General features: G+C 39.4%; 1 long non-coding RNA gene across 1 annotated transcript in view; it reads left to right on the top strand.

The window, feature by feature from the left end:
- Nucleotides 1-16,885, top strand: part of LOC132243462 (uncharacterized) — a 77,845-nt gene extending 60,960 nt beyond the window's left edge. The window contains exon 4 of the long non-coding RNA XR_009455046.1: nt 16,584-16,885. This is a non-coding gene — a long non-coding RNA (uncharacterized LOC132243462). The remainder of the gene's footprint in view (nt 1-16,583) is intronic.
- The last annotated feature ends 5,268 nt before the right edge of the window (nt 16,886-22,153 follow it).

The following is a 22,153-nucleotide window of genomic DNA, read 5'->3' as shown; positions in this document are numbered from 1 at the left end:
TTTTCCTTTTCTTATTTATCGAGACACTCTTCTCATTTATAACAATTGTGCACTAATTTTACAGGGATTATTTTTGTTCCTGGTTTTAAAATTTTCTAATACATCTATTCTATTTAGCTATTAAGTCACTTTTGAAAATGATGGCTTTCAATCAATGGACATTAGATGCCCAAGGGCTTTAGACAATCTTATTAAGTGCTTATCTGTGTCATTAGGTGCCAAAATACCTTTAAATAGCCCTCTCTATGGGTATATGTGTCTGCACTGCCTCTGCAGGAGTCAGGAGAGCTACTGAAAGGTACATCCCACTCACGTAATCCCGGATCCACTCTCAGGGTGTGTCCAGATGAGCGTGCCCAGACATTTTCCCAGGGACAAATAGCAATGGCACATAGTTTTGCTGTTACTACTTGTCCCCAAGGAACATCCATACACATGCACTCTGGTGAGTGGAAAGTTTCCCCAGGTAGAGTAAGGGAGGCTGAGGCCAGTACCTAGCTTGGCCCTAGCAGCCTTACCTGGGGGGCTCCTGGAGATCCATCAGCGGCAACCTGGGTGAGCAGAGCCTGGTCAACAGCTGGAGTGTGGCTTCAGCTGACCACGTTCCAGTTCTGGGTGGCACATGCTGCTGCCATCTGTGCCACCCCACTTTTTTTCTGCCACAGGGTTTTTGGAATATCCGAGTGTGAAAAAACCCCCCACTGCACTGCAAATTAGCAGCATGGTGAACACCTACATGTGTGGCAAATGTGGTTTGTGGCACTGCAGATGGGTCTGCAATGCTGCAAACTGTACATGCACGCTTGCCTGGATGCGCCTTCAGGGTCTCCATCTCCGTCACACTTCTTGGCATATGCATAGGGATGTATTAGGCTAGGTAAAGCCCATGGGCTTTGGTACAAGCTGAGCAGGTGTGAGTGAGTAAGGGCATGCTTCTGGAGAGCACTCCCAGGTTTTCCCCAGCAGCAATATAGATATTGCCTAAATAAATTGCCCAAAGTTACAAAGGGAAGCCTGTGCTGGATAAAAGTGACCTTAAGTATCCAGAGTCCTAGGTTAGTACCTTAAACTTTGAATCATCTTTCACTAATAAATGAGGTATTTGTAATAATTCAGCAATTTCTCTTAATAGAATACAATTTTAGAAAATAATTCTGTTTGCTAACTGATACAGCTCCCATTTCCTATAAACTTGACTGTCAGACATGTCTTTAATCCACCTATAAAATGTCTTCTATTACTAGGAAGAACTACAAGATTCAGGAGACTTCAAAAGGAATGGGGACCTGAAGTAAAGGATGTAAAAATGTTACTTCTTCACTGGTTGTAAATCCTTTTATCATAAACCTTAGTTTCATAAACCTTAGAATTGTTTGAATCAGAAACTAGTTCCTGCATATAAGAGGGCCTTGACTTTTTATGAAGAATATATATATATATATATATATATATATATGTGTGTGTGTGTGTCCTCCTAATTTCATTACATGTCCAAGACAAATCCTTCCCAACCTCTGGCAGTGTTACAGACTTGTGCAACTCTGAAGGAATTAAATGTTCATTAATAAGATTTAATTGAATAATTTCTAAAGAAAGGCTAATTTCAGACTCTGTAGTTATCATAGCTATAAGTAATACATCCAAGCAATGAAGCGAATCCAAGTCAGAGTTTTAATCTATACTGGCCTAAATTTCAGTACCACTGGGCACATCTACACATTCATTAATGCACATTGCCTGTATTAAATTTGGTGCTTGCAAAATTAAGTGCTAAATAAATGCACAGTAAGCTGCCCTACTACACATTAGTTTGATTGCAAACTTTTTTCATGATGATTAATGCACAATAGACTAATGCTATTGTGCATTAGTGTAATAGCATGGTTTTTGCCATGCAACTGTAATGCAAGGTTAATCAGTCTGTGTACTAAGCATCTCGTGTAGATGCACCCACTGTTATTAATTTATTTTGCTGTCTTATAGCTCTAGGTCTATGACTCTGGGCATCAATTGTTCTGGACTCTACCATTAATTAATCTTGCCCTGGGCTCTTTTCCAGCAAAGGCTCCTCCAACCCGGCTCAACATGCTGAGATCCCGGGTACATGTTCAAGCAGTGCACCTAGGAGCAATAAACTGTTTAATGCTACATGCTAATAGCATGTATAGATGTGCCAGAATAGTCTTATCTTTTCTTCTAAACTCACAGAATGAATTTAAGGACAGAACAATAAGAAGCTGAATTAAAAACTGAGCCAAATAACTATATCACTATGATTGAGCATGTGTTTATAGCCACAAATAACCTATTAGATGCAGAACTAATCATTTGTATGTACAAGTATCTGCTTGCTTATGTGACAGTGCCATCTGGATAGCAAACTATGTTTGTGCACATTTAAGAAAAAAAAAAAAGCTTACAAGATTCAGACATTATTAAGATAATTTTAGGCTTGGAAGTTTTATGCATATAATTTTCCTGATTGGAGAGTGTCGTTATCTCAAAATCCAAGAACAACTCTAGGTATGACTTCAGTTAAGAGATAAATTCCAGACTTACAATTTTTCTTAAAATATTTTGTGATGGTTTCTATTACATCTGCTATCTTCTTGGCATCTTGATGCCAAAAGGGCAACCTTGTTACATTCTCATTTCAGGGCAGGGGAGTAGGAGAAAGTAAAGGCACCTTTTTTCTGCATATGCATAAGCTATCTGTATTTCTAGAACCTGAATGAGGTAGAGGGAAAAGCTGTTGCTGTGCAGGTATTCCCCACCCCATATATTTGGGAGGTGAGTAGACTTTTAGATGTAGAAATGTAAAGTTTCCTAGCATGGCAGGAAATATGTCACTATAAGAGGTAGCTCTTAGGAGTCAGCTATCAGAAGAGATAAAGCCCCAATAATGCAAGTATGTCAGAACCAACGCCATATCCTGGGGTGTAATGTAAAAAGGAGTAGGCTCCTTGATCACTGTGCCCTTAGAAAGACATGAAATGAAGGACCCTCATAGGGTTCAATAATTACACCTTTGTCTAATTGTCAAATATACTTTACCCCTTTCAGAAGGCTCTGTGACTGCATAGTCAGCATGTGATTTCTCTTTTGAGTTCCTATAGAGCAGTGTTTCTCAACCCATGGTACGCATACCCCTGGAGGTATGCAAGACATGACCTGGGGTATGCAGGTGCTGCATTTTGACTTCGGCCTGTCTGGAGGGTTGGAAGTCCTGGCTGCCACCTTCCTACCATGTCCGATGCACTGGGGCTTTCACTGTCCAGTGTCAGTGCGCCAGACAACAGGGAGGGAGGCCCCACACAGGCTGCTTTGCCCCAGGCCATGGTCTGTAAGGAAAAAGTGGGACTTGGCTCACGGTGGCAAAACTGGAAGTGCCACGGTGAGACTTCTGGTTTCACTTTTGTTGCGTCGATCGGCAGGGGGTATACAAGGTACCAAAGGTTGAAAACCACTGCTTTAGAGGTAATGCAGGTATATTGCCCCTGGGAGCCTCTTTTTCTCCAGGTGTTTTTATATGCTTTGTACATAGTGTTATTCAGTCATGCTTTTGAAATCATTTTAAAGAGAGAGCTTTATCTAGACTCAAATAAAATCTACTCTGAATCCTGCTGAAGATTGTCTGTCACTGTTTGGTGCAACAACAATATTAAAGGAGAAAGCTCTAAAATAATAAAGAGTAGACGAGAACAACAACAACAACAAAATACATTTTTCTTAAATGCTATGCTAATTTGCCAAGAAAGGAAATCCAGCTGTTAAGGTTTATACTCATTATAGTTAACTGTGGTAACATTCATCACTTTATGTTAATCAGATTAGATAGGTAGGTGGAGGTGATAAGTGGAGGTCTGAGCATAATCAAAATGAATGAACTGCTCTGCTAACTGAAAAATATTTGTGGAGTCATTGGGGGAAAGCACCAGAATGTAGTATGAGCAAAATAATTTTGCAAATGAGTTATAAACAAAGACAAATAAAATCTCATCTGTATTGTACATTTCTAGGCAGGCTTTTTTTTTTTTTACACATTTTTTTAAATTTGTAAATATATGCAAGCATGTACAAGATAGCTAACATTTTCTAAGTTGAGGGCCTAATTTTGGAACCTATATGCAGTTTTAGGATGTAGCTAAATAAACACATTATAGCGAATTAAAAAGTAGTAGGAACAGGTGATACAAAATAAGAACCAGAACCTATTTCACCCATTAGGTGCCTAAGTGCAATCCTATCCTACCTTGCTCAAATCCCTGGAAAAGGTCTTCCTCCTCACTACATTTGCGAGACTTAATCTTAAGTCTAAGATGATGGTGTGTTACAGATGCATTAATTGTTTTTTCAACCAGGGTGGAACAGTCATCTAATATGTGTAAGGGAATCTGGTTTAACTCTCTATGTGCCCATTCTTACCTCCAGTAAGTGAAAACCAGACCGTAGAAGTTTACTTTTCAGTATGAAAGGGCTCAACTACCGCAGTTCAATTTCAGTTTACTTCAGGATACAAGGTTACCAAAACTTAGCTGCTGTGCAGCAAGTCCTAGCCCCCTATTAACTCATCCTAATTACCTATTTGTTCTGACACTTAGATGTCAAAAAGAGAGAGAGAGAGAGAGAGAGAAAGAAAGAAATCTCTCTCCATTACAGATGCAAAGAACATAGGTTATGAACAAAACTTGATCTTCAAAACCCAGAGACTCCTAACTCTTTGGCCAGGTACAACCATTACACTTTTAGCATTATAAGTGATCAGAAAATGGTCTATACATTTAACAGAACAGATGTTCAGCAGACATAGACTGGTTTAAAAATGGCAGAACACAGTCTAAGGGATGTCCTCCCACCCTTCTACCCCCAAAGGATGAATGTGTGTCCTGTTCACTACCAATCTAAACTATGCCGCTTACAGAAAATTACATAACTTAGATCAATTCTGCCTCAGGCTTTTGAATGTCTGTATCTAGCCTTTGAGAGTAGACTTCCTTAAGTAAGTAAAAGTCTGCTTCAGCATATACCCATAACAGTTGCATTCACAAGGCTCTGTTCTGCATAATGTCAGTGATAGTACACACGTATGATGCCAGTCTTTGGTATAGTCAGATTCTCCAGGTAAAGTCTTGATTGTACAAACCCTTAAACATGTGCTTATCTTTACAGGCTAGGTGTTTATTAAGGGTCATAGATTTCAATGGGGCTATTCACAGTAATAACTTGTTAAATATTTGCAGGAACACAGCTAAGCGGGGTCAACTTTGTTTTCTTGTGTGCAACAAAAAGTATAAATTGGTCCTGAAGAGTATGATACCGTATTAGAGCAGCCAATGAAGTAAACTACCAGAGAGTTAGGAAAGATTTGCCCCAGGAAGGAGAACATGCATTTTACTGGGTATGGAATTGCCTCTTCAGTGTACGAGTACACGGCCTCTACACATCACAGAATTTTTCTGACAACAGTGAGTAAAGACAATTATTCTTAGTCTGTCATCTAACACTGACAACCTGCTATTTTTCAGAAGGTATTGTTTCCCGTAGTATCTTGGTGCAGCAATCAGGGAGAATCTAGTTGTAGAAAAAGAGAAACGACAGTTGGAGAAAAATAATTCCCATAGCTCACTATTCAATGGGCCTGCTGAGCTGGAGACATAGTTGTTGATGGCCTTGAACTTTCCTTCTCTGGTGATTCCCCTTTCTCATTGCCTGAGTTTCTGTAAAGTCTGAAACAGCAGCTTACAGGATAAGACAAGAAAGGGGAGTAAATCAAGTGGAGCACAATAGGGACAGATTTTGTGTTTGTTCTATACACATGAAACAGCAGTAAAACTCAATTAGAAGAATCGTTATTTGGAATAAGCAAAACTACAAAGTATAGTAGAGTCCAGAAAACAGGCAAAGTTGGCCCAGTTGGCCTGTGGACAAAAGAGAGAAGAGACAGAAAAACTTCCATTAGTCTTGAACCCTGAACAGCAGTCGGGAATGATTTCCAACCCATTGCTTCCTAGAGCAATGAAGTCATTAAAATAACATATTTTTCATATTTTTGGATGTATTGTAAGAGGAATCAGAGGCTCATCATATCCACTGGTAGACAAGGAGTTAACTGCAACCCAGACTTGCACAGGTGTTCCAGGCAGGTCTCATTGAAGCAGTGGTTCTGGGAGCAGAGGGGAGGGCTCAGCTCTGAAACTCCAGGCTAGGTAAGACCCTGAACAAGGGGATTCTTTTATACGTTATACATTAATATTTGTTATCCATGTTCTGAGACTAAGAGAAAAGGCTCTTGTTCATCTGAATGGTCTAACAGAGACAGTGTGGGGGCCAGATTGGCCCCTTGTCCTGTTAAAGTAGCCCTGAGGGCAACCCTCCTTTCCATCTTAGAGGTAATGGCTAGTGGATAGGCTGTGTCTTTTTCCAGCCTGCCATGCCTTTGTGCAAGCAGTCTTGAGGGATTTGCCAGGTGGGGCTCTTTGACACCTGTGATCTAGCACAAAAGTGATGCAGGGTAAATAGAAAAGTGTTTCTCTAAATAGGAAAAAGATATGTGAGCTGCTTGCGACGCTTTTGTGCTGGCAGTCATTCTGCATCCTCGAAGTGAAGGTGCAGTACAATTAACAAATGCTTACCTCACTGGAGTATTATCACCTAGCATTTAAAGTGGCTCTAATTATCACATTATAGCAGTTTGCTTTGTTTCATGTTACAAATAATTTTCGGTCTTCCTCTCTCTCTCTCATTTCCTGCTGATGTGCTGACAAGCTGGGGAAGGGGAATTTTTGCTGTGAAAGTTATAGGTTCTTTCTTCCCTTGCGTGATCCAGATAAAAGATAGGAAGCTCCTAAATTCTAGGGAGCACAGGGCCAAAGTTATACAGGTAGGAGAGACAGCAAGTAGTATTGACTGTAATGTGTATAACAGTCAGAGGGAGATGGTGAACCCCACAAAAGTTAGTGGGCCCAAACACCCTCCAACTGTGTTAAACATCTAGGAAGTGTTTTGAGAAAAAATTACATCTGTGACAAACACCATCTTATCGGATACCAAGCAATGAAGCAGGAACCTTCATGAGCAAAACTATTGGTTTCTATATCTTACACAAGCTAACAAATGAAGGTTCCCGATTGGAGGCTATAGCTGCTGGTTAAGCCATGTGGCATGTTTCTACCAATGTAATTCACATTTACACTCGATCAAATCCGGTCAAGTGCAACATTACTTCACAATGATTTTGGGGTCAAACTAAACCATTTTGGGCTTTGTGTGTGAACAGCCTATTGCAAGAAGCTACCAAGGCAAGCAGACTAGGACCAACTTCCCCCCTACTAATGGCATGATTCACTAACAGCAGGTTGCAGGCTACTACCCCATGAAATACTGCTTTTGGATCTTCTCTGGAGCCTGGGGACATTTTCAAAACACAAGTCCATGCCCAGATTCTCAGCCTCTGCAAATTAAATGCTTGGGGGACCTGTAACAGATTTTCACCCACTGAAGGGGAAGAAAACAGTTCCCAAGAGACTCCCTTACAGTAGTATTTCAGTAGTAAGGGAGTCTCTTGGGCACTGTTTTCTTCTCCTTCAGTTGCTGTGTCCAAATAGTGCAATTTAGCATTTCGTATCTGCTCATTTTTGGTTAGAAATCTATGCTCTAATCTATGCCAGAAGTTAGCCCCACCTTCTCAAAGTACAACTCTAATTCCCTTCTGCTTAATCTGCTACTCTACTTTATGGTCCCTGCCCCAACTCTTAACTCTGCTTTCTGCTTCCTGCCCTATCTGCTGTCATGTTGCCTGTGCCCTCCCTGATTTGCTGTGTTCAACTCACAAAGTGTGCCACCCCCACACCCAGTCTGTACTCTGAAAGCCTTTCTGGTGCTAGGTGTTAAGTGTGATTCAGTAGCAGTGGGACTTGGAAACTATGCCGTACCACAGTAGCAAATATGCTGAAGTGAAGGGCATTTAGTATGTAAGGGTTTTCATTTGTTTGTAAAAGAAGAATGATAGTTGATACCGATGCAAACATCTTTAAACAACCATTTTGCAACATGTATCAACAGTTATCATGTTGCTATCTATGATAACATTGCATTGTATCTCTACACTGATAGTAAGCATGAAAGATTCATTTTTTCTGTTTTGTTTTTCTTGAATTAAAAGTCTTTTAGGGAGGAATGGCATGGAGAGTTTTTCTTCCTTTGAAATAATATAGTACATTTACTATTTTTCCCCCTTGATACTTTTCATTCTAAGCTTTCATGGTTCTTTAAAAGCATTCTTTATCTCTCCTACTGTGGAAACATTCTTATGCAAATGTATAGATGAACTATCTATCTGAAACAAAGATTAAGGAATTTGCCCAAATCAGTGAAAGAGTAAAGACTCCTAGCTTCCTGCTAAGCTCTACATCATGCCCCATAAGTCACTTTGTGTTAGCGTGCTAGTCATTTTATAGCTAAGAGCAGTTACACTTGCATTTGAAAGTTGGAAATGTCTCTCTTCATGCTATGGCATCTTTCCGTCATAAAAAATATTATTCCCTGATGGGTGCTAACTATGGTCTTTCTTTTCTCTCCTTGCTGCATAAAAAAAATAATACTTTCTTTAGATCACTGATTCTCAACCAGGGCTTCATAGCACCTTGGGATGCCTGGAGGTCCTTTCAGGGGTGCCATGCAATGTTAGCAGTGTTAGGTGGGCAAACATGATTCACAAGAGAAACCCAGAGTTTACAAGTGAGAGTCTGTAGAATTAACATTCTGATCTGTTGTCATCTTTCTGAGTTCTTTGCAACAGAAAAAAAGAATGCTGTATTATTTTTTCTGTAGTCAAAAGAAAAAAAAAGGTGAAAACTAAAAGCTGGGATTTTCTTAGGGGTGCCTGAAGGCTACCATATCTTCAGATCTTTGATTACAATTAAGTGTCCAATGGGCATGTCTATGCAAGACACTTAATGCACAGCAGACTAATTCTACTGCACATTAGCTCATCATGGCAGATTCTGTGCTATTGCACTAATGCACAGTAGAATTGGTCTACTTCAGGTTAAAGTCACTAAAAAGGCACACACCCTCACTACTGTGCTGTAGCTCTGGTTACTGTGCATTAAGTTAGTACCTATTATTACAGGTACTTAATGTTTTACAGGTACTTATACTTAATGCACAGTAACTATGGCACATTAATGCATGTATAGATATGCCCAATGACATTTTCATTATTTCACGAAACATTTCAGAAGAAAAAATAACAGTGAAACTAACAAGGATGATGGGAAAACTTGATTAAGTTGGGTTGCATTTCACACTGGGAAGTCTACAATAAACTGAATATACTAAAAAATGCAGAAATTTTACCCAGCTGTGATCATTCCTTTGAAAACAGCCATTTCTATAATTGATTTGCTATTGTTCCTTGATGGAAGATCTTATTTGGACATAAAAGAAACAAATGTATTAGAGAATGGGCTCTTAATTTATCACAACATTGAGGACCTTTCATAGGGTTTTTTTTTTCAGAGTTCCAAAGAGTACATTACCTTTCAAAATATGCATTGCCTTTCTTTACTTTTTAAAAGTCTCTTATTATGCAAAATACTACTGGCTGTTACTTCGCTATTCCACTACTTCAACAAAGATCACTCAGCCTGAAAAAGGAAGATTTTGTTTTCAGCATGTTTTTCTTAGGCTTCTCAGCTGACAAAGGGAAAAGAGTAAACTGTAATCATCCTTAAAATGGCTTGGCTTTCACTCATAAATACTGTGCACCTGATTCTGTATCAGTAAATATTTGTCGCTGCTTGAGTAAAATTCTGCTGGGGTAAGAGCAGAGATTTCTCTATTCATATGAGCATCTACAAGCAGACTGGGTGATTTATTAAAGTCAAGTCAGCAAAAGGAACACCTGGAAGAAGACAATAATGAGATTTGTGTTGAAAACAAATATTGGATAGTTTTGGTCTCACATATAGTCCTGCATCTGTGCTTCTTTCTTTTATTGAACACTCTGTGTCTTCTTTGGCTGACTTTTAGCCTCTATATAATTGACAGACCTGTTAGTTGCCAACGATCTTGAACTAACCAGTTGCATTAGGCTGCTGCTGTACTTGGCCAATAAACCTGATTTTGTCCCAGAAGGGCTTTTTGTTGTTCTAAGGGGAAATGGGAAATATGCAAGCTTTGTTCCTTTTTCTATCAGGAAAAAAACAGCCTACTCATCATGTAGTCTGTGTGAGTAAAGGAATAGGAATGTTTGAGGGGAGGGAAAAGAACCTTTCTGTTTCTAGTTTTTACACTGAAAATCTACAGTTTTACTGTCTATTACAGAATTTTGTGGAGGCTTTATGATGTGTGTAATATAAATTAGTTATTAATCAATCCTGACAACTTCCCATTCTTAATTTATGCCTTTCTTTCCCCTTGCTTGTTTTTCAGAAAATACATGCACTTACAAACTTGCTTAGTCATTTCATCAGTATCTATGTTCCTTAATATCTTTCATAATTTATGATTTTGTTTTTAAATGTTCTTCGTTAGCCCTTGAAATAATTTTGGCATTTAGAACATCTTTGAGTTGTTAAGTATTGTGTAGACTGATTCTTCCCTTAATATAATTTGTATAATATATTACTTCCCAGAAAAAAAACAGAAAACTTATTGTCAAATTAGAACTTTTAATATACCAGTAAATTTTGATGGTGTTGCTGTAAAATAATAATAAAAAAGAAACCCTGCCTTTTGGAATTATTTCACTTGCAATTCTGTATTGCTATGTAATAAGTTATGATTATGATTGTATTAGACTTACATGGTTTTGTTTTATCTTGTGTTGAAACAGTGGTTTCAGGAAAAAGGTTTTTTTCCTTTTTTGCAATTCTATAAAAACAAAGACCTGTCCTTGTACCATGCACAAAACATTCATAGAATGGAATTATAACATGCGTTTCACAAAAAGAAGAATGGTAGAAAGGGCAATTCTAATATGCAGGATATTAATAATGTCATAAAATATAATCTCAGAGAAACTTTGTGTGTTGGAATTCAGTACAGTTATAATGATGACCTTGTTTTTTGAGGTTATTATGATCAAGGTGGGTCTACACTAGAGGAATAGATCCAGTATACCCTAATATACCCATGGTTTCTTTTGAAAGCTGGAAATATATGACTCCAGATCTGGACTTCTCTGTTGTACCTATTTTTATAACTGATTGAGAATATTTTATTCTGAATAACTGTCCCGAACTTCAAGCAAGTCCAAATTCTGATCTGATCTTGACAGGTTAAAAGGAGATGTTCAGTAGTTTAATGGGGTAGTTCTCAGTGAAACAGTTTTTTTCTGGGTTCTGTTGGTATCAGGCTTCTTTGAAAGCCCAGGCCTCAGATGCCATGGTGCTAAGGTTTTTGAAAGTGAAGACAGCTAACTAGTTAAGTTATTCCTGGTAAGAATATGGGAAGTATCATCTCTCTGGCAGAGAAAAGGCACTAAAGAGTTTTGTGGGGGAAGGACTAAAGAAGCTGTCCTAGAATGGGGAGGGGTAGGCTCAAGTGTAAGACTTGGAGAATTAGCCAAGTATCCCCACATGTACATAAACTGGCAGCACCTGAGTGGGAGTCCTAATAATCTCTGAGGATAATTACAGACTTTGGGGGAGGTTAGATTTAGTTAAAAATGGCCACCGATCTAAGGAAAGTTGGGATGGAGGATGTTAGCAGGAGGAGGTTTTGGAGGCATCAGGGGGCAACCAGGCTCTGGGGGCAGATGTGGAGGAGAAAGACTAAGTCTGTGGAAGGGGATTAGGGATAAGTGACATCTGTTGAGGGATTGGGGAGCAGGCAGCATCTGCAGAAGGGACTGGGGAGACTAGCAGGGTCTATAGGGGGAGTTGGTGGGGTCTGGGATGGTTTAGTGGGATCAGGGGTGCTTCCAAGATCCTCAGAGAGATTTGGGGGGATGGGGAGATCTCTCACCCACCCACCCAGGAACAGGGGATATTTTTATTCTTCCCTTAGTGAACCAACTGCCCCATCCCCCTATCCCAATATACTTCCTTCACTCCTAGCACCAGCAAACATTGGTAAAACAGGCACTGGGAGTTGCTTGAGGGATGGGAGGTTTGGTGGATTTAGGGTGAGAGTTAGAGGCGACAAAAATAACACGTTGCTAAGGAGGTGGATAAGGAAAGCACAGGCCTGGGGGCTGGTGTCAGTGGCTAGGCCTTTCCAGCCATGGGGCTGTGCTCAGAACTGTATAGAAGTTCAGCTAGATCGGTCTCACTGGACCTGACCTAAGGTAACTGTACAGTTGAGTTAGATTGAGTTGGCCATTTTAGACCACTATAACCTTCCTGATCTTCTGTACAGTTCTCACTTAGATCCACCTAACTAGAGATCTAAGCATAAGGTTGCGCCTGGGAGAACTGAGTTAGATCAAGTGGCCGTTTTTAACGCGCGCTAATCTTCCCCTAACCTCCCTGAACATCTGTATGCACTCTGAATTGCTTTCCATAGAATGCACCATCACTGGATAGTTAAAAGAATAAAAGAGGCCAGTGACAATTTATGGCTTTGCGTCCTAAAGGCACTTGCTCTGATGATTATACTCTGTCTGAAAATAATTGTGTGTACTCTGTTCATAGCCCAGGCTTCTGTGAATAGTACCAAGACACCATAATTGCATCTCTTTAAATTTTCAGTACCATGATTTGTTTTAGCAAGAGCTTTCTTTTGAGTACTTAAGACTTGCATATACATTTTTAATTTTGATTGCTTCATTGAGTTGTGTTGTATACTTTCTGAAGTTGCAGTGTAGCAAACTATCACAGTCATCACTTAGTTGCACAAGTATAATTACACATTACCTAGCACTTTCTCCGACTATAAAATTACTGAACGTAAAGACAAAAGTGCCAGCAGTAATGGAATAAAATGTGCAACTTTTCTCTACTAAAACTCTTGTGACAGCACTTCAGTTATTCTTTCTATCCAAATTAAATTAATTACTGCTAACTACTGTTGGGTCATATTCTGCACTTCTAACTCAGGATGAACAGAATGTGAGTATGTATATCAGGTGACTCAGCCTAAGTCCTGAATATGGCTATAGAGACCAATGCTGCATAAATATTGGAATATGTTTCAAACCCCCAGTCATCAGAACTTAAGCCAAAAGCAAAAACAAGTCAAACTCAAACTGGTAGGTATTATAGGGAGACCTAACACCGAAAGATATACCCAGATGCGTCCTTCAGGGTTTTGTTGCATCTTCCTATAAAGTATCTGATTCAGCCGCTCAGAAAGCAGAGCAGAGTTGCACTTTACAGACTAATTCAGAGTCTATATGCATAAGGTATAAACATTTTCTAAAAATGGGGAAGTTCTGTGAAACAGAACTAGTGATAAAGCACTTGGACATGGAAGCAAAAATACACAGTGTAGACTTCTAACTGCCAAACAGCCAACCTCATTAATTTAACTAGAACTAGACATCTTTAGAATACATAAGGAAAGTATTTCTGAGTATACTGATAAGATCTACTCTAGCAAAAGGAATAGGAGGACATCCTTGCTGCAGCCTAAGTGATCAGATTAATTAAAAACACAATCCATGTGCAATCTGAAGAGGGGAATGAAATGAAGTCACCTTATTGTAAAGAACTAGAAATGAATTCTACCATAACTCATTGCTGAATACAAGATAAGCTATAGTACATATCGTACAAGGTCGACTTATAATTGTAAAGTGTTTTTTGCTAAGGTAAATGGTGGCTACTTATTAATGATGGTAACATCAAGGAACTGAAGACAAATGTCTAAATGTGAAATGTCAATTTAAGTACATAAGAGACTTTCTCTCTGATGCAAAATTACAAGACATAAATAGCAATATCAAAATGAGAGACGAATGTTACTTTGCCCTCCAGAAACATGTTGAAAATGAGTCTATTGTTTGAAATGTAACACTGATCTATTGTAGGCTCTTTATTCTTAAAAGCAAGGCTTCTGACCTTTTCTTTGCAACAAAACAGCGCTGTGATATAAACATGGTGTCATTTGAATATCAAGAGATCTAAGATTTATATTAGATGAAGCACTTGACAACTTCAAGTAAAAGGTATTTTCTCCAGATCTGGTCAATAATAAATGAGTTTTAGAGTTTAAATCAAGGCACAATGGAGTTTTTATGGTGCATTATTGATAAAGTATGCTTATTGTAACAACATTTTCTGAGGGGAAAATGCATTATTTACTGGCTCTGTTAATAAAAACTCTAACATAACTGAATGTAGTAAGAGTTTTTAAAAACTCATTTTGAATTTTCTGGAAGATGTTGCATAAGGAACTGTTGCAAAGAATTAAGCATTTTAATATGATTTATTAGCCTAATAACTAATATATACAATAGGCTGTCAAAAGCACTTCTTTATGTAGTTCAAACATCTGTAGTGATAATCAGGTATTGGAGACTCTAATGATTTAAAGTGTTTTTATGAATAATTAGATTTTCTTTTCTCCTATCAAAAAATTATGAAAAATATTTGTATAGGGAATAGCAGCTGCCAAAGTAGTATAATATTAAAGAATGTTGCCATAATTCTTTAAGTGTCTCTGATACTGACTTTTTAAACATTATTTTTATTTTTGTAGTTTTACTTCCTCATACTGTACTTGGTTACAGACCATTTTTACGTTGGGGTAGGACTCTTCAAAATTGCTTAGTGTTGGTTCTTTTCCCAATGAAGTGAATGGTAAAATTATAAATCCCACTTTTAAAATTCCACCCTAGATGTCTGGAAGCCATCAACTGAATATACTTATGAATACCCTGTTCTCTAATAACAAGCCTACTCCTTGCATATTGCCAAAGGCAGCAGCACCAAAAATATTTCAGTGTCATCAGCTCATTTCCACTATTGACCGGTCATTTTCACATTTGATTTATTCAAGGGAGTGCAATAATCAGAAATTCAAGAATGGTGTCATGATCAGTCTGTATGGTTAGGTATTAAATAGTTAATCCCACATTCAGTTCAAGAAGTGCCACAGTGCTGGGACATACTTTGACAATCATCTGAATGCATTTAAACATTTCTCTATCACCCCCATCTTCTTGGTTGAGAAATACTTTTAATAATTTAAATGTATACAAACTGTAACACAACCTTGGTAAGTACAGTGCAATGCTGTCACCCATCTTCAGAAGGGATGTGATGTTGAGAACTCATATATTATAATACTATGCTGGTTGTGGTGCATAAGTAAAATGTCTCATTTGCTTTGACTTGGGTAAACCAAGCAAGCTAAACTCATAACTATGACAACATTTCAACTGACCACTCCAACTGTTCTTAAATAAGCAAGGACAGGCAAGATCTTAGTGTATTTTTTCATGAAATGAAGTAGATTTAATTAAACCACTACATTAACAGTGCTAGAAGAGGAGGGAAAAAGGAGTACATGGATACAAACCTGCTAGACTAGAAAAATACTAGCTTTCCTTAAGCAGTCTAAGTGGAGAGAAACACTTGTTTTTATTCTGGCAATGTCTCCAATTCAGAGGGGGGAAATTAAACCCTTACTAATGTGGCTAGAAGTTTTCCTCAAGAAGATGTTCTTGTGATGCAGGCACAATCCTGTGAATGCTCCTTCATGGGATCAGCCCAAGAGTTAAAGAGGATGACATTTATTGCTCTAGCAATGACAAATATGTCTATTGTTTCTGTATTAGATCTTTATGTTTTGCCTTCTACAAACTAGTAATTACGCTCTTTATCTTTTTTTAATGCTTTGCTGGTTTGGTTGAGTAACTCATGCCATAAGTTTGTCCTCTGCAGTGACTAAAGACTTCCTAGCCTAATTACACACACAGTAAGATATAGACAGGTCCCAGGCACACATAAATTGAGAACCTCATTGAAGCCAATGGAGCTGTATTGATTTATACCAGCTGAGGATCTAGCCCATTGTTTTCTTCAGCCAAACTGTCATGTGTTTTGTATTTTACCTGTAACAAATATGAACAGTACCCATACTCAGGGTGTAATGTCCCACTGATTTCAGTGGGACTACTCTGTGAGTTGTCTTTCAATCTGGTAGTCTGTAGAAACGCTCATAAATGAAGTAAGGAGCATAGCAGCATTTATCAACCTTAGAGGTTTGCTCTTAAAAATCTGACAAAACTGCAGTATACTTGGAAGATTTCCTTTGCTTGTTAATTTTAACTGTATCCCCATGCTGCTTCTCATTATCCTGATTGATTGTTTCATTTATTTTGATTGTTTATATGTGGCATTACTAGTGTATCTCTAGTGGGTCTAAACCTTTATAATCTTAATCAAAATACCAATGTTTTTAGATGACAGTTTATACACTTTCTATGAACTTCTGCCTATGTGTAATTTTTTATTACAAAAGTAACCCAAAGTATAAAGGCCACATGCTCCTCTTACTTATATCAGTGCAACTTCTTTGAAGACCATGAGCTTGTTTCCAGCTAGTTAGCTCTGCACTGAGAGCTACATTTCCTATCTAAATGGATAAATCTGAGGCTGTTAATATCAAATCATATCTCATTATATTTACAGGGATAATAGGACATGGATGGATGGCTACTACAGCTTAAGAAGTACATTATATTTCAACACGCTTATTGGTGGTTAAAATGTTAATGAACAGCATTATAAAGGGAATTTTGCACTACTCAGGAAATCTACTTGACATGAGGAGAAAAAGTTAATTTCAGCCCAGCCTCATTAATCAGATCTGCCTACAGCTAAGAAAGTGTCACCCAAGTATGTTTTGCTTTCTGCGGTGTGTTGCTGATGAAGATACTGACACAAAACAGAAGTAATTGGATTTGTGCTGGTAGGCAGTGGTAAAAATAAAAAGCAGTGAATTGAAATGTGTTTTTGACTGACCTTTGTAAAGAATGCCTAAGGCACCTCCATGTGGTAGCTGTCATTATTAATGGTGACTATAGATTCAACTTTGTTAAAGCAGTCATAAACATGAACTGTTTTGCATGTGTCTGATCTGCAGCAGATCAGACACACACACTTTACATGAAGGCAAGAAATAGCATCCTTGACAGTTTAGAGGAATCCCAACTGGAGCCTTTGTTCTGTAAGGATTCATTCTTGCTGTCCCATGATATGAAAATGCAAAGAAAGAGATTCCTTCCAATATGTTGCCCCAGTTGGCCAATGAGCCAGGACAATTCAGAATCTATGGCTGAATTACAGTCGACTTTTGTCATTCAGCCAGGGCAAAATTTGCCTTACTTAGCTATAAAGGACGTTAGGATCAGTGCAGTAGCAAGTGGGGGTGAGCAGGGCAACTGCCCTGGAAGCCGAAGTGAAGGGTTGCCAACAGGTGCTGCCCAGCTGGGGCAGGGCATGGGACGGAGCCGTGAGTGGCTTGTTTAGAGGGGCCCAGGGATGGGGGGAGGGCATCTCCCACCAGTGTGTGCACTCCCAGGCAAGCATGGGGAAGGCATGTGCCCCCTGGATCTGTGTGCAGGCTGTCACTATGAGCTTTGGTCTGGGCACCAAACTTCCTTGCCATGGCACTGGTTAGGATAGCCCTGTACCTGTTCCCTCTGGAGATAGCATGGCCATAGTGACCCTTGAGGCCTTAATTTACAAAAAAAAAAAAAAAATATAAAAATTGCATAGCCTTCCTGAAGAGTCAACCCTGGTGCAGAGCAACTGAGCACTTTTCAAATATCACTCCTTATATTCTTTGGTAGTATACTTATCATTTTTTTTCTTCAAAAATACCTTGCTAGTAGGGTTGTGTGAGGCTTTGGATCGTGCTTCAGATCCACGGCCACTTTGGACGCTTTGGCGTCCAAAGCAGCATGCCTGGAGCGAAGTGCAGGCTCACTTAAGATATCTGAAGTGGTTCAGAGCTTCCGAAGTGCTTCAGATGCCTCGGATGCTTTGGACACTGAAAGTGAAATTTAGAAGATGGAGGGAAAGTGGGAGGGGGGAGGGGGAGCAGGGGGGAAGACTGACATGTGTAGGTGGCCAGTGAGAAGGATTTCTCTCTGGCTGCCTTTCCAATGATTGCGTCTGGGGGGAGGAACCTAGAAACAGCATAAAACCCTCTGTTTGGGGCATGCTGTGCCTTTTGCTACCTTGTTCCCTCTAGGGAACTGCGTGAGAAAGGAACCTTCAGACTCAAGCATTTCAGCTTGCTTTACTCAGTAGTTGAACTTGCCTGCTCCTTTTTGTTGTTAGACAGGATTGGGTAGAATTTAGCTTATTTTAGCTTAGTTATTCAATTACTATTACTATTCAAGTAATTTCTTTGAATTTATATTTGCTCTTTTCAGAGTTTGTCCTATGAACTGCACTTCATCAGCCTCCCAGGTAGTAGGTACAGAAACTCCTGGACTCAATATAGATTAGACAGTGGAGTTCTGGCACACTGCGACCTGCTGGACATCTGACACCCCAGGCACCACTGCACTTTTACCTGCGCTGCTACATCTCCCTTTCCCTCCTACCCCTGACCCTAGCCTGTCCCTCACCCCCTGATGCCTCTATTTCCATTTACATCGACTAGCTTTCTTGCCTGCATTGTGGGCAAGGCCAGCCTCCGGCTTCTTTACTATTCCTTCCATCCAGGACCAACTGCAGGTACTTGGGGAGAACTGCACCCCAAATTCTTGAAAGCAAAACTCCTGCACCTATCTTCTTGAAACTTGTCAGGCTCCGTGGCCTCACTGGGGGCCACCACCCCTGCAGTTTTCACCTCCCTGTGGTGTAACACATAGACATGACATGGGTTTTGCTTTCAAGAATTTGGGGTGCAATTCCCCCCAAACCCCTGCACCTATCTTGTTGAAACTTGGCAGGCTTCATGCTCTTAGCAGAGGATACCACTCTTGCAAGTGTCACCCAAATCAGAGACACAACAACAAAGTTATAGATATTTCATTGAACCCCCATTATACCCTATGACCAGATCTCCGAGGCAGCTCCAAAGCTTCAGAACCGCTTTGGCTGGATCGAAGCAGAAAACCAATCCAGAGCTCCGGATCAGATTGCTGACATCCAAAGCAGCCAGATCCAAGCCGGATCAAATACCTGCCTACTCGCACAGGCCTACTTGCTAGCCTTTTAGGGTCCTCATTCTTTCTTACACATAGTGACTGGTAGGAACATTCATATCCCACAAGCTCCAGGTGGCAGGAACTTTGTCATTTGTCCTATTGTAGGGGTGAAAGTCTCCTGCAGTCTGTGTGATGAACCTCTTACACTAAGCCATTATATGGGGTATTGGGTAGGAAGGAGAGAGTTCCAGCAGTATTTTGTGAACGAAAGAATCCTTATAGCCATTCATTTTACAGACATGAACACAGTTATGCAGGTAACCCCTATGTAAGATGGAGAAGTAACATTATCCCATGTTAGAGATGGAGAACTGAACCACAGTTGACTTCATATGGTATCGTGGTTCCTGAAGAGCAGGCCTTAGGGCCCAGATATTCCTAACAGCTCAGTTGCCAATTAAAGGTTTTGCAAGAGCCAAATTTTCAAGAGTGCTCAGCACCTTCTGCCTCCCATCGTGACACTTGCGGCCAAACTTTTGAGAGCTTGGCAAGCAGCATACTGAACTCATTTCAAATCTGGCCATTGATTTGAGTGCCTAAAGGGAAACTGAGCTCTTAAAAAATGTTTGGATCAGTGATTTGCCTAATGCCCTACAGGAAGCTGGTGCCAGACCCAGAAGTAAATCCAGATCCCCAGGCTAGTACTTGCACTTCAAGAATATTCTTCTGTCCTTATTACTGGTAGTGTGAACAAATGTTTAGCTGAGTTTCTATCTCATGGGTTTTTTTTTTACCATGACTTGTGGTGATAATCACTGTAATTAAATTGTGAATAAGACCAAGACAGAGTTTGTCATTAAGCTATATCTAAATAAAGGACATAAAACAAAAAAAAGTTGAATATCTCAACCAGCAAACCACATAGTGGCTAGATTAGGTCACTTTGTAAACACAGAAGCTTGCAAAAACAATTATCAGAGGGAATTAGGAGTTTGAACAAGAGGGGAAAGAAGCTGTGCATACACACACCACAAGAAATTTACCGTGCTGAATAAATTTCACTTTGCAGGTGGTTCATTATCCTAAAGAAATACAAACTGTAGAATTGAAGCAGGGCAAAGTTCCCTTAGTATTAAACTTGGAAAAACAAAAATAATTAAAAATATGAGTGAGAGAGACCATGTAGCAGACAACTCTGAAATAAAGAGGGGGAAAAACCCCTCCCTGAAAATCAAGCTAGCATCACTGAAGACTAAAATAAAACATTGGCAGACATAGCCAGCCAAACCTCAATGGAATAAGAATCAGCCTTTCGACAAACATTAATGGAGAAGGAATGAGACAGAGATTATTATGAAGTGTTAAAGCATTATCTGGCAGCTCAGATAAACAAAAATTAGAACAGCCACTAATAATAACCAAGGGAACTGACATTACTTAGGATTTGAGAAGATGTTTCAAGAGGAAATAAAAATCCAAACATGAAGCAACAGTGGACCCGAGGAAGCGTCTTATTTCTTTTTCCTCTTCAGGGATTGGTGCTATTTAGCAGGAATAGAATAATTCTTGAGTCCTAGTTTCAGCTTTTTTACCATTGCTTTCAAAAAACATGAAGGATTTTACATGACTTGCTTCTGAAAATGAAAATGCCATCTCTACCCAGGGAGAGCAAAGTCCTGATTTTCAGAGGGAGACTCCACAGATTTCATTGACTTTAGCTGGAGGGCTTGGTGCCCAGCACTTCTGAAAATCAAGTCCACAGGATCTGTGATAGCATGTGTATACCTTGTTTAATGGTAGCTCAAGATTGTGTTAAATCCTCTTCCTCTGGGTAAAGTCAGAAATTGCTGCCGGCCTGCCATCCAAGCGCTGGCTTACCCATCTGGGCAGCCCTCGGGAATTAATTCCATGAAGTGTGTAGAGAGAGGGGAAGATGGAGCCTGATAATTGGACTATCTCTAAATATGCCTAGAACTGAGAAAAAGGTGTGTTTCTGCTCTTTCTTGGAGATTCAGTAATATGCTTGGTTTTGCTTAGGCCTTTTGGCCTTGGATTTCAGCTAGCAGAGGCTGTGTATTATTTTCATATTGGCACGAAAATGTCAGTATATCACTTAGGTGTGTGTTTATTTCTCAGTAAAGCACAGGTAACAACTGTGTAAAGAGTTCTCCGTATCCCGGCGTAATGCGTTCAGAATAATGCAGTGTGCATATCCCCTCTTCTCCAAGGTCATCTACCTAATTGTTATGTATCTCAAGTAGGATATCAAAGTGACAGATACTTTATATTAAGATAAGGTTACCTCAGTATTATCTTAATTAAGGCTATATTGGTAGCTTTTAAAGTGTAAGCATTGTGAATTTGGTAACTTTTTGTTTCAATATACAATTATTCACTTATAGCTACTGGCTTATTAAAAATATTTTATTCGCGGCATATATGCTGTTGCCATATATTTAATGAAATCTAGTTGCTACAGCTGTTTACTACAAGAATTTCCTTGGCATCAGAATGCTGAAACATGTTTGGGTGTGTGCGTTTTTGAGAAAATATTTCAAGTGTTTGGAAATGAGTTTTGTGTGATCTATCCTGGGGTTACAAGCAAATCCGAGGGTAACTGCTGAAAGAAATTAGTGCTGTCATGTATTTTTCAGTCCATCAGCTTATTCAGGCTAACAGTCTATCAAGTCTCACCTGTTTTTTATTGTTACCATCTGACTTCTAGAGGGTCTCCCCAAGGACCTCTCTTCAGGACTGTTTGCTCTTATTCAGTACAACTCTCTAAACCTCCTTCATTTCTCTCCAGATTCATTTCTTGGTTTTCACAGTTTTAGGCTTCTCCAGACTCTAGTCCATTTTTCATTGCTGTCAGACCTAGCCATAATGACATTCTTGATTTCTCCAATCTTCTGTTGAATATTTCAGGGCTATTTCCTCCCATTCCCTTTTCTCTTTTGCATGTAGTCTCTCCTGATAGCTTCATTTGCCCTTAGACCACTCAACACTACTGGGTTTCTCTCCAGGCAGCACACCATTTCTCACTTGCATAACAAACTAATTGAGAGTTATCCATACACAGTGAACAGACCTCAGTTT

The sequence above is a fragment of the Alligator mississippiensis genome, chromosome 10, assembly GCF_030867095.1.
Source record: "Alligator mississippiensis isolate rAllMis1 chromosome 10, rAllMis1, whole genome shotgun sequence".
NCBI classification, from domain to species: Eukaryota; Metazoa; Chordata; order Crocodylia; family Alligatoridae; genus Alligator; species Alligator mississippiensis.
The sequence above is the reverse complement of the archived record's forward strand: the minus strand, read 5'-3'. Positions and strand labels throughout refer to the sequence as shown.